The sequence below is a fragment of the Oncorhynchus kisutch genome, linkage group LG15 (assembly GCF_002021735.2).
Source record: "Oncorhynchus kisutch isolate 150728-3 linkage group LG15, Okis_V2, whole genome shotgun sequence".
NCBI lineage: Eukaryota > Metazoa > Chordata > Actinopteri > Salmoniformes > Salmonidae > Oncorhynchus > Oncorhynchus kisutch.
Window position 1 is genome coordinate 36,381,159 of NC_034188.2, and position 13,336 is coordinate 36,394,494.

At 43.2% G+C, this 13,336-nt stretch overlaps 1 protein-coding gene across 1 annotated transcript in view; it reads right to left on the minus strand.

The window, feature by feature from the left end:
• Positions 1–13,336, minus strand: part of LOC109905263 (alpha-1,3-mannosyl-glycoprotein 4-beta-N-acetylglucosaminyltransferase B) — a 222,983-nt gene that overhangs the window by 24,497 nt on the left and 185,150 nt on the right. The gene's annotated exons all lie outside the window — the stretch shown is intronic.

Consider the following 13,336-nt stretch of genomic DNA (forward strand, 5'->3'; position numbering starts at 1 on the left):
TCATACGAAACACAATCCAATAAAATACACACTCAGCCACCCATGCATGCACACACTGAAGTGCAAAAGTGACATTGGGAACCTCTGTTCAGACTGAACACCGATCCCCTCAACTCGAAGACACATTTCCTTCGTCTCTCTCTTCCTTGCCTATTACAACACAACAGAAGAGTACTCCCTCTCATCTCCCCCCACTCTTCTTTATACCTTCTCACCTCTCTCTGTACATTCAAACACTTTTATCTTCTCCCCCACCCTCTTGTTACACCATCTCTACAGAGGTAAACACTCTTTCCTTGGCTGGCTGAGCTGTAGCATTCATCCTCCATCCTTCTCTCCCTCCCAACATGAAAAAGTATGAAAATGTATGCACTCACTACTTTAAGTCGCTCTGGATAAGAGCATCTGCTAAATAAATAAAAAAATCAATGGTTACGGTCTTCTCATGGTTACAGCCCTCTCTTTCTGGCCCCACTCTCCAGGACCAGGGCCTTTGTCATTGTGAGGGTTACGATGCCACAGAACTGTGGGTTTATGAGAGAGAGGTCGAGAGGTAGAGCGTTTGAGTGGAGGAGGAGTTAACAACTCATTAGAATCCCACTGAGAGAGAGAGAAAGAGGTGTGGGAGTAAGGGAGGCGAGGCAGAAATGGGAGGAGGGAGAGAGAGATGGTAGAAACCAAGAGAGAAATGGCAAGAGGGTGAGAGGTTGAGCACTCGCGTCAGGGAAGGAGGTGTGCAATAACTCATTATAGGAGGGAGAGAGAGGTGTGAGCGGGGATGGTTGGGGTAGAGAGTGAAAGTGTGAAAGGTCAGGGCTTGCGTAAGGCAAGGAGATATGCTATCTAACAACTCATTAGAAATCTCGCTGAGAAATGGAGGAAAGGATGGAGAGAGAGGAAGAGAATGGGGATGAGTGGGAGGAGGGAGAGAGAGAGAGAGATGGGTAGAGACGGGGAAAGAGAGGGTGGCCGGTCAGGTGGTCACGTGAGAGGAGTTAGGACCTGCTGGGGAAGAGGGGGAGTAGAGGAGTGGAGAGATAAAGTAAGATAGTAAGAGAGAGATAAGTAGAGAGCGCGCGAGAGAGAGAGAGGGGCAAAAAGATATGACAAACATTCATTACAGGCCTGCTGAGGGGGGAGAAAAGGGAGGTGGGATGCTGGAAGAAAGGTGGATGCTTGTGTGGAAGGGGGTGAGGGGGGTGAGAGTGAATGAATGAGAAATAGAAAGACTAGAGAACAAAATCAAATCAAATGTATTTGTCGCATGCGCCGAAATACAACAGACCTTACCGTGAAATGCTTACTTTAAATCCCTTAACCAACAATGCAGTTTTAAGAGAATAGAGTTAAGAAAATATTTACTAAATAAGCTAAAGTAAAAAATGAAAATAAAAAAACAATTAAAATAACAATACTGAGGCTATATACAGTCGGTACTTGTAGCGAGTCAATGTGCGGGGGTACAGCTTAGCGAGTAGCAGCAGTGTAAAAAACTAAAATGGGTGGGGTCAATGCAAATAGTCCGGGTCGCCTTTTGACAAATTGTTCAGCAATCTTATGGCTTGGGGGTAGAAGCTGTTAATGAGCGTTTTGGACCTAGACGTGGTGCTCCATTTATGCTTCTTGTGTGGTAGGACTTGGGCGACACCGCCTAGTATATACAGTTGAAGTCGGAAGTTTACATACACTTAGGTTGGAGTCATTAAAAATAGTTTTTCAACCACTCCACACATTTCTTGTTAACAAACTATAGATTTGGCAAGTCAGTTCAGACACTTACTTTGTGCATGACACAAGTCATTATTCCAACAATTGTTTACAGACAGATTATTTCACAATTCCAATGGGTCAGAAGTTTACATACACTAAGTTGACTGTGCCTTTAAACAGTTTGGAAAATTCCAGAAAATTATGTAATGACTTTAGAAGCTTCTGATATGCTAATTGACATAATTTGAGTCAACTGGTGGTGTACCTGTGGATGTATTTCAAGGCCTACCTTCAAACTCAGTGCCTCTTCGCTTGACATCATGGTAAAATCAAAAGAAATAAGCCAAGACCTCAGAAACGAAATTGTAGACCTCCACAAGTCTGGTTCATCTTTGGGAGCAATTTACAAACGCCTGAAGGTACCACCTTCATTTGTACAAACAATAGAACGCAAGAATAAACACCATGGGACCACCATCCATCATACCACTCAGGAAGGAGACACATTCTGTCTCCTAGAGATGAACGTACTCCCAGAACAGCAAAGGACCTTGTGAAGATGCTGGAGGAAACAGGTACAAAGTCCTATATCAACATAACATGAAAGGCCGCTAAGCAAGGAAGAAGCCACTGCTCCAAAACGGCCATAGAAAAGCCAGACTACGGTTTGCAACTGCACATGGGGACAAAGATCGTGCATTTTGGAAAAATGTCCTCTGGTTTGATAAAACAAAAATAGAACTGTTTGGCCATAATGACCATCGTTATGTTTGGAGGAAAAAGGGGATGCTTGCAAGCCGAAGAACACCTTCCCAACCATAAAGCACAGGGGTGGCAGCATCATGTTGTGGGGGTGCTTTGCTGCAGAAGGGACTAGTGCACTTCACACAATAGATGGCTTCATGAGGGAGGAAAATTATGTGGATATATTGGAGCAACATCTCAAGACATCAGTTAAAGCTTGGTCGTAAATGGGTCTTCCAAATGGACAATGACCCCAAGCATACTTCCAAAGTTGTGGCAAAATGGCTTAAGGACAACGGAGTCAAGGTATTGGAGTGGCCATCACAAAGCCCTGACCTCAATCCTATAGAACATTGGTGGGCAGAACTGAAATGGCCCTGTCCGGGGGGTGTCCTCGGATGGGGCCACAGTGTCTCCTGACCCCTGTGTGTCGGGTGGCTAGGGTCAGTTTGTTATATCTGGAGTACTTCTCCTGTCCTATTCGGTGTCCTGTGTGAATCTAAGTGTGCGTTCTCTAATTCTCTCCTTCTCTCTTTCTTTCTCTCTCTCGGAGGACCTGAGCCCTAGGACCATGCCCCAGGACTACCTGACATGATGACTCCTTGCTGTCCCCAGTCCACCTGGCCGTGCTGCTGCTCCAGTTTCAACTGTTCTGCCTTATTATTATTCGACCATGCTGGTCATTTATGAACATTTGAACATCTTGGCCATGTTCTGTTATAATCTCCACCCGGCACAGCCAGAAGAGGACTGGTCACCCCACATATACTCTCTCTAATTCTCTCTTTCTTTCTCTCTCTCGGAGGACCTGAGCCCTAGGACCATGCCCCAGGACTACCTGACATGATGACTCCTTGCTGTCCCCAGTCCACCTGACCGTGCTGCTGCTCCAGTTTCAACTGTTCTGCCTTATTATTATTCGACCATGCTGGTCATTTATGAACATTTGAACATCTTGGCAATGTTCTGTTATAATCTCCACCCGGCACAGCCAGAAGAGGACTGGCCACCCCACATAGCCTGGTTCCTCTCTATGTTTCTTCCTAGGTTTTGGCCTTTCTAGGGAGTTTTTCCTAGCCACCGTGCTTCTACACCTGCATTGCTTGCTGTTTGGGGTTTTAGGCTGAGTTTCTGTACAGCACTTTGAGATATCAGCTGATGTACGAAGGGCTATATAAATAAATTTGATTTGATTTTGAAATAGTGTGTGCGAGCAAGGAGGCCTACAAACGTGACTCAATTAAACCAGCTCTGTCAGGAGGAATGGGCCAAAATTCACCTAACTTATTGTGGAAGGCTACCCAAAATGTTTGACCCAAGTTAAACCATTTAAAGGCAATGCTACCAAAAACGAAATGAGTGCATGTAAACTTCTAACCCAATGGGAATGTGATGAAAAAAATAAAAGCTGAAAAAAATCATTCTCTCTGCTACTATTCTGGCATTTCACATTCTTACAACAAAGTTGACCTAAAACAGGGAATTTTTACTTGGATTAAATGTCAGGAATTGTGAAAAACTGAGTTTAAATGTATTTGGCTAAGGTGTATGTAAATTTCCGACTGAAAGTACTGGAAACAATTGAATACTATGAAATATCAGGGAAACCAGGCCTGGTTTTCATAGCTGACTTTGAAAAGGCTTTTGAAAAGTACAACTGGAGTTTTTACGTAAATGCCTGGAATATTTCAATTTTGGAGAAACTCTTATAAAATGGGTTAAAGTTATGTATAGTATCCCTAGGTGTAAAATAGTAAATAATGACCTAAGACAGGGATTTTTTACTGGATTAAATGTCAGGAATTGAATTAAAACTGAGTTTAAATTTGGCTAAGGTGTATGTAAACTTCCGACTTCAACTGTAGGTCCTGGATGACAGGAAGCTTGGCCCCAGTGATGTACGTGGCTGTATGCACTACCCTCTGTGGCGCCCTATGGTTGGATTCCGAGCAGTTGCCATACACCTCTCGATGGTGTAGCTGTAGAATTTTTGAGGATCTAGGGACCAATGCCAAAACGTTTCAGTCTCCTTAGAGGAAAAGGCGTTTCTTGGTGTTTTTGGAACATGATAGTTTGTTGGTGATGTGGACACTAAGGAACTTGAAACTGTCAACCCGCTCCACTACAGCCCCGCCAATGTGAATCAGGCATGTTCGGCCCTCCTTTTCCTTTGTCTTGCTCTTCTTGAGGTAGAGGTTGTTGTCCTGGCACCACAATGCCAGGTCTCTGACCTACTCCCTATAGGCTGTCTCATCGTTGTCGGTAGTCAGGCCTACCACAGTTGTCGTCAGCAAACTTAATGATGGTGTTGGACTCATGCTTGGCCACGCAGTCGTGGGTGAATAGGGAGTACAGGTGGGGACTAAGCATGCACCCCTGAGGGGCCCCTGTGTTGAGGATCAGTGTGGCAAATGTGTTGTTGCCTACCCTTACCACCTGGGGGCGGCCTGTCAGGAAATCCAGGATCCAGTTGCAGATGGAGGTGTTTAATCCCAGGGTCCTTAGCTCAGTGATGAACTTGGGTCTAGGGTTTCCGGGATGATGGTGTTGATGTGAGCCATGACCAGACTTTCAAACCACTTAACTTCTTTGGGGTACCCCCCCTTCTTCTCAATTTTCGCCTAAAGACATACCCTAATCTAACTGCCTGTAGCTCAGGCCCAGAGACAAGGATATGCATATTCTTGGTATCATTTGAAAGGAAACACTCTGAATTATTTCGTGGAAATGTGAATTGAATGTAGGAGAATATAACACAATAGATCTGGTAGAAGAAAATACAAGGAAATGTTTTTTATTGTTGCTGCATCATCTTTCAAATGACCAAGAACAGACAAACATACAGATAGGATGCTGTGGATGATTTGAATGAAGAACATAAGATGCCAACAATAGCTGAGCAAAGCTTTGGAAAGATAACTTCAAAAATGAGCGAGCTACATGACATTGAGCATGAAGTCACCCAGGTGTCCCACACAAATGTACCCAAGTGGCCGAATTGGTTCAGTGATACATTTTGAAGGAAATAACGATATACAAAATAAATAAATGCTATTCTAACACCCCCCCCCAAAAAATATATACAGTGGGGAGAACAAGTATTTGATACACTGCTGATTTTGCAGGTTTTCCTACTTACAAAGCATGTAGAGGTCTGTAATTTGTATCATAGGTACACTTCAACTGTGAGAGACGGAATCTAGAACAAAAATCCAGAAAATCACATTGTATGATTTTTAAGTAATTCACTTGCATTTTATTGCATGGCATAAGTATTTGATCACCTACCAACCAGTAAGAATTACGGCTCTCACAGACCTGTTAGTTCTTCTTTAAGAAGCCCTCCTGTTCTCCACTCATTACCTGTATTAACTGCACCTGTTTGAACTCGTTACCTGTATAAAAGAGACCTGTCCACACACTCAATCAATCAGACTCCAACCTCTCCACAATGGCCAAGACCAGAGCGGTGTAAGGACATCAGGGATAAAATTGTAGACCTGCACAAGGCTGGGATGGGCTACAGGACAATAGGCAAGCAGCTTGGTGAGAAGGCAACAACTGTTGGCGCAATTATTAGAAAATGGAAGAAGTTCAAGATGACGGTCAATCACCCTCGGTCTGGGGCTCCATGCAAGATCTCACCTCGTGGGGCATCAATGATCATGAGGAAGGTGAGGGATCAGCCCAGAACTATACGACAGGATCTGGTCACTGACCTGAAGAGAGCTGGGACCACAGTCTCAAAGAAAAACATTAGGAACACACTATGCCGTCATGGATTAAAATCCTGCTCAAGCCAGCGCATGTTCAGGCCCATCTGAAGTTTGCCAATGACCATCTGGATGATCCAGAGGAGGAATGGGAGAAGGTCATGTGGTCTGATGAGACAGAAATCAAGCTTTATGGTCTAAACTCACTCGCCGTGTTTGGAGGAAGAAGAAGGATGAGTACAACCCCAAGAACCCCATCCCAACCGTGAAGCATGGAGGTGGAAACATCATTCTTTGGGGATGCTTTTCTGCAAAGGGGACAGGACGACTGCACCGTATTGAGGGGAGGATGGATGGGGCCATGTATCGCGAGATCTTGGCCAACAACCTCCTTCCCTCAGTAAGAGCATTGAAGATGGGTCGTGGCTGGGTCTTCCAGCATGACAACGACCCGAAACACACAGCCAGGGCAACTAAGGAGTGGCTCCGTAAGAAGCATCTCAAGGTCCTGGAGTGGCCTAGCCAGTCTCCAGACCTGAACCCAGTAGAAAATCTTTGGAGGGAGCTGAAAGTCTTTATTGCTCAGCGACAGCCCCAAAACCTGAAGGATCTGGCGAAGGTCTGTATTGAATATGTACTGCTATGCGTAACACCAGTGGCTCCGCAATGGCGAATTAACCTCTTTTACGCCAGAGTTTACGACAAAGGTTGGTCTTCAAACGTATAACCAATACATATTGCCGTTTACCTCAGCTCATTGGCTATCGTCCTAGCTAGATTTCAAGATGATCAGTGGTCATTGGGCCAAAATACAGTCAATCAACGATAGACTGGTCCTACCATGGTGCGCAATGAGGTCATTGATTGGTGTCTTCAAATCGGTTTGTTTCGGTCAATACGTCCCGGGAAAAGAACCATCAAGTATGGTTGTGTTAGTAACAACCAGAGGATTGCAATGAAACCAACCATGACTGGATAAACGTTTGTTTAGTGTGTGTAATTACCACGAACGCATCGTCCAAAGTTGAATGAGACAGAAATCATGACGCAAGTGGTTTACAAATGTTTCGTGTTAGGCTATAAAAATTGATTTTATCAAACAAAATGAACATTCACTGTGTAGTTCAGACACTTGGCATTGCCACCAGAGGAAGATCTTCAATGGTAAGCGATTTATTTTATTGTTATTTCTGACTTTCATGACGCTAATGCTTGGTTGGAAAATGCTAGTAATACTTGTGTGTGTGTGTGGCGCCGTCCTCAGAAAATAGTATGCTTGCTTTCGCAGTAAAGCCTTTTTGAAATCTGACACAGCGGCTGGATTAATAAGACGTTCATCTTTTAAATGATGTAAGATACATATATTTACAAGAATGTTTACTATAACAAATGGTGTATTTAGAATGTTAGCTCTCTGCAGTTTCACCGGATGTTGGCCTGGTGGGACGTCGTTAGCGTCTCACCTACCCTAGAGAGGTTAAACACAAAAGTGTGCAAATATTGTCATCAAGAGGTAGATAGACATTCTGCTGTGTGTGTGTGTTTAACATTTAACCTTGAGCATTGTCTTATAAGACAGCATTCACTGGCCATTTTGTACAACATTGAAGTTATGGTGTGTACCTGTAGAGGTTATTCCGGGGGGGGGGGGGGGGGGGGGTGAGAGAGAGAGAGCGTATGTTCGTGGGTATGTGCATAATAGCCTCTGATGCCTCTGTGTCATTATGCCTCTGTGCTATTATAAGCTTAGTGGTTAGGTTTAGGAGTAACATGCTGACCACACCACTCGCATTGCGTGCGCGAGCATTGCAAAGAAAATGTACACATACATGTTATTCAATCATTTCATCTGAACTCTCAATACCGCTCGCACTCGTCTGAGTAGCCAGGCGCTAAAATACAACTTGGTTCTATTTTTGACGCTTGGCATGCTGAAAGTCCCGCCTCTCCCATCTCCTCATTGGTTTTTAGGAGCATATAGCCACATGGGTGATTGAAGGATGAACTGAGGTCCACACTCCAGTCCAGTTGGTGGTGGTAATGCACCTTAATGTTGGTAGCCAACCGAGATATAAAGTACACAGAGAAAGAAGAAGACTAATACTGAAGGAAGAGAGATTACTAGAAACAATTAGTTTCCCCTATTATTTGTGGATGTCGGCATAAAGAACACACAATTTTGTGTGACTCATATCGTGGAAATTACCACGAGAGACACCTGACGTCAATATTAAATTAATCATTCTTTATTATCAGCAAGCTGTAGAGCTTCCAGTCAAACTTAGATGCATAAAGTATCGGTCTGAAGTGGGACTGTAGTGGCAGTCCAATTAGTACTCTTATATACTGCTTACACAGACAAGTTATATTTGCATGATTTACATTATTCATAATTAATAAATCATTCACTTTTGGTTCATGCACATGACTGACCAATACCTCACGTGGCCTCTTCTCGCCAAGCTGAGACCTTGAAACTGAGACACCCCTTTCAGTTCTCAAAACAATGTTCTGGGCCTACTGCCAAATTACAGATACTAATAGTGAGGATTCCTCCCATGCACGATCAATCAGTGACTTGATGAACCCAGTCGAATGGGTTATTAGAAAAGCACCAACATAAAATTCTCCTTCAGACTCAAAATGGGTCAGAATTCTACAAAGATGCCGACAAAAGGACCTTGTGTATTTCAGGTAAAATAACAACCCAATGTTTATATCCCAGGACAAATGACCTAGACACAGCAAGCTAGCTAGCTAAATGTCCATGAATGTTTATTGAGCTCCAACCTGTCCCCAAATGAATACAGTTGGTTCAGAGTTTTAATACTTCAACCTGCGTGTCTGGGTCGTGTCTGGTGTGGATGTACAAATCAACATTTGCGAGATGGCGCAAGCGAGTGCCCGGTCTACACAGTATGTTAGGGTTAGGGGAAAAATGTGATTTTGAATGCAAAATAGACTTTAGGTCCTCAGGAGGATAGCAAAACATATAGTGTGTGGGCTTGAATTACTGTGTGTGTGTGTTTGGTCTGTAGATAGAGTACCAGTGCCATAAACCCTTTTTGACATGTATTTAAATGTTTTTATGAATATCGCTAGTAACAACAGACTAAACCAATTTTTAATACCTACCTACAGTATAAAAACGGCGATATCCTCTTTCTAATGATATGAACTTTATTTCTCAACTCCTCATATTGAGCAATTCACACTTACACCTTCAGAAAGTATTAAGACCCCTTAACGTTTTGCACATTTTGTTACGTTACAGCCTTATTTTAAAATGGATTAAATAAAAAAAATATCATCAATCTACACACAAAACCCCATAATGACAAAGCTAAATCATGTTTAAAATGTTTAGCAAATGTATTACATTTTTTAAAACTGAAATATCACATCTACAAAAATATTCAGACCCTTTACTCAGTACTTTGTTGAAGCGCCTTTGGCAGCTATTACAGCCTCGAGTCTTCTTGGGTATGATGCTACAAGCTTGAAACACCTGTATTTGGGGAGTTTCTCAAATTATTCTCTGCAGATTTTCTCAACTCTGTAAGGTTGGATGGGGAGCATCGCTGCACAGCTATTTTCAGGTGTCTCTAGAGATGTTTGATCGGGTTCAAGTTCGGTCTCTGGCTGGGCCACTCAAGGACATTCACTTCTGTGTTGTCCTGGCTGTGTGTTATGGTCTCTCTGTACTTTGCTCCGTTCATATTTCGCTCAATCCTGACTAATCTCCCAGTCCATGCCTCTGAAAAACATCCCCACAACATGATGCTGACACCACCATGCTTCACCATAGGGATGTGGTGCCAGGTTTTGTTCTGACGTGACGCTTTTGTCAAACTCCAAGCGAGCTGTCATGTGCCTTTTTACTGAGGAGTGGCTTCCCTCTGGGCACTCTACCATAAAGGCCTGATTGGTGGAGCACCGCAGAGATGAGAGTCACTCTCCTTCTCCCCTGTTTGCTCAGTTTGGCCGGGCGGCCAGCTCTAAGAAGAGTCTTGGGGTGGTATGTACCCTTCGCTAGATCTGAGATCTGTGCCTCGACACAATCCTGTCTCGGAGCTCTACGGACAATTCCGTCAACTTCTTGGCTTGGTTTTTGCTCTGACATGCAGTGTCAAATGTGGGACATTATATAGAGAGGTGTGTGCCTTTCCAAATCATGACCAATCAATTGAATTTACCACAGGTGAACTACAACCAAGTTGTAGAAACATTTCAAAGATGATCAATGGAATACGGATGCACCTGAGTTCAATTTTGACTCTGATATCAAAGGGTCTGAATACTTACAGTTGAAGTCAGAAGTTTGCATACACTTAGGTTGGAGTCATTAAAACTCGTTTTTCAACCACTCCACAAATTTCTTGTTAACAAACTATACTTTTGCCAAGTCGGTTAGGACATCTACTTTGTACATGACAAGTCATTTTTCCAACAATTGTTTACAGACAGATTATTTTACTTATAATTCACTATATAACAATTCCAGTGGGTCAGAAGTTTACATACACCAAGTTGACTGTGCCTTTAAACAGCTTGGAAAATTCCAGAAAATGTCATGGCTTTAGAAGCTTTTGAAAACTTATTCTGGGAAACTTGTGGAAGGCTGACATTTCACATTCTTAAAATAAAGTGGGGATCCTAACTGACCTAAGACAGGGAATTTCCACTCGGATTAAATGTCAGGAATTGTGAAAAACTGAGTTTAAATGTATTTGGCTAAGGTGTATGTAAACTTCTGACTTCAACTGTATGTAAATAAGGTATCTGTTTTAAATGTTTAATAAATGTGCAAAGAATTCTAAAAACCTGTTTTCACGTTGTCATTATGGGGTAATCAGCTAAAGAGCTGCTATTAGCGAACATGTGTTTGGAGTAGGGCTGGCAGAATTATCATGTAATAATCATCATAATACATTCATTTTAGGAGTTTACCCAATAAATATAGTTTACCCAACAGCAGTTTTTTTAATTTTTATATGAAGTGGGTAAAGTTAGTAGTCATTTTCCAAGCGGAACGGCACGGTTGGGGGGAGAAGCTTCATTTCCCGAAAGTTCTAAGCGGTAAAAACTTTTGTTTTTGAGACAGGGGTTACACCAAAGCTGTGTTGTATTCATTAAGCATGCCATAGATCATTCTCAAATATGCTTTGTGATGCATTACAAGCTCAAAAAAAATTCAACAAAAAGGTCCCTTGGAAAGAAAAAGGTTGAAGACCACTGGCATAAAAACAACCATTCCATTTCTAGGAAGTTTTAGGGCTGTTCTCATATTTAGTAGATACACGTACCAGATGTATCTGTTAGAAACACAGCTACTGAGAGAGAAACACAGAGTAAAGGGGAAAGGGAGAGAGAGATGTAGAGTGAATAGAAGAGAGAGAGCGAGAGAGGGGGAAAAGGAGAGAGCAAGAGGATGGCCGAGGGGGAGAGAGAGGCTAGAGGGAGAGAGTGACAGAGGAAAGGGATATAGAGAAGGAGAGAGAGGGGTGGGAGAGGGAAATGGAGAGAGACAGACGGCGAGATAGTCCACAGGGTGCACTGGTAAGATATGCACCCTTGTGCATCTTGGGTAAAGAGTGAGTGAGTGGCCACTAGATGAGTTTTCATCAGTATTCACCTATCTGCTTATTCACCCTCCACTGCCTCCAAATGACTCCCTCACTACCTTGTTTCCCCTCATCTAGCACCTCTCTTTCTTTCTCTCCCTCCATCCATCTATTGCATGCATACGCACACACAGAATCGCAGTCTCACACTTTCAGACAGAGAAACAGACACTTAAAAAGACGCAAGGACACTTGTGTGTGCACATATTCGCACACAGAAGCAGGAAAGCAGGCAGGCACACATACACCCACACGTATCCAGACCCCTTTGAATTTTTCACATTTTATTGTGTTAAAAAGAGTGATTAAAATTGATTTAATAGTATATTTTTGGGTCAAAATATCTACACAAAATACTCCAATGTCAAAGAGTCCTAAAAATGAAATACCTCAAATACAGTCATTGCATAAGTATTAATCTCAAACCAAATCGCATTTTATTGGTCGCATACACATATTTAGCAGATGTTATTGCGGGTATAGCGAAATGCTTGTGCAGTAATATCTACTGTAACAATTCACAACAATACACACAAATCTAAAAGTACAACAATCGTATTAAGAAATATATAATATTCGGGCTAGCAATTTCAGAGTCTGGAGTATAAATACAGTGTATATATTTATACACTGCTCAAAAAAATGAAGGGACCACTAAAAATAACACATCCTAGATCTGAATGAATAAAATATTCGAATTAAATACTTTTTTCTTTACATAGTTGAATGTGCTGACAACAAAATCACACAAAAACGATCAATGGAAATCATCAACCCATGGAGGTCTGGATTTGGAGTCACACTCAAAATTAAAGTGGAAAACCACACTACAGGCTGATCCAACTTTGATGTAATGTCCTTAAAACAAGTCAAAATGAGGCTCAGTAGTGTGTGTGGCCTCCACGTGCCTGTATGACCTCCCTACAATGCCTGGGCATGCTCCTGATGAGGTGGCAGAAGGTCTCCTGAGGGATCTCCTCCCAGACCTGGACTAAAGCATCCGCCAACTCCTGGACAGTCCGTGGTGCAACGTGGCGTTGGTGGATGGAGCGAGATATGATGTCGCAGATGGGCTCAATTGGATTCAGGTCTGGGGAACGGGCGGGCCAGTCCATAGCATCAATGCTTTCCTCTTGCAGGAACTGCTGACACACTCAAGCCACATGAGGTCTAGCATTGTCTTGCATTAGGAGGAACCCAGGGCCAACCACACCAGCATATGGTCTCACAAGGGGTCTGAGGATCTCATCTCGGTACCTAATGGCAGTCAGGCTACCTCTGGCGAGCACATGGAGGCCTGTGCGGCCCCCCAAAGAAATGCCACCCCACACCATGACTGACCCACCGCCAAACCAGTCATGCTGGAGGATGTTGCAGGCAGCAGAATGTTCTCCACGGCGTCTCCAGACTGTCACGTCTGTCACATGTGCTCAGTGTGAACCTGCTTTCATCTGTGAAGAGCACAGGGCGCCAGTGGCGAATTTGCCAATCTTGGTGTTCTCTGGCCAATGCCAAATGTCTTGCACGGTGTTGGGCTGTAAGCAC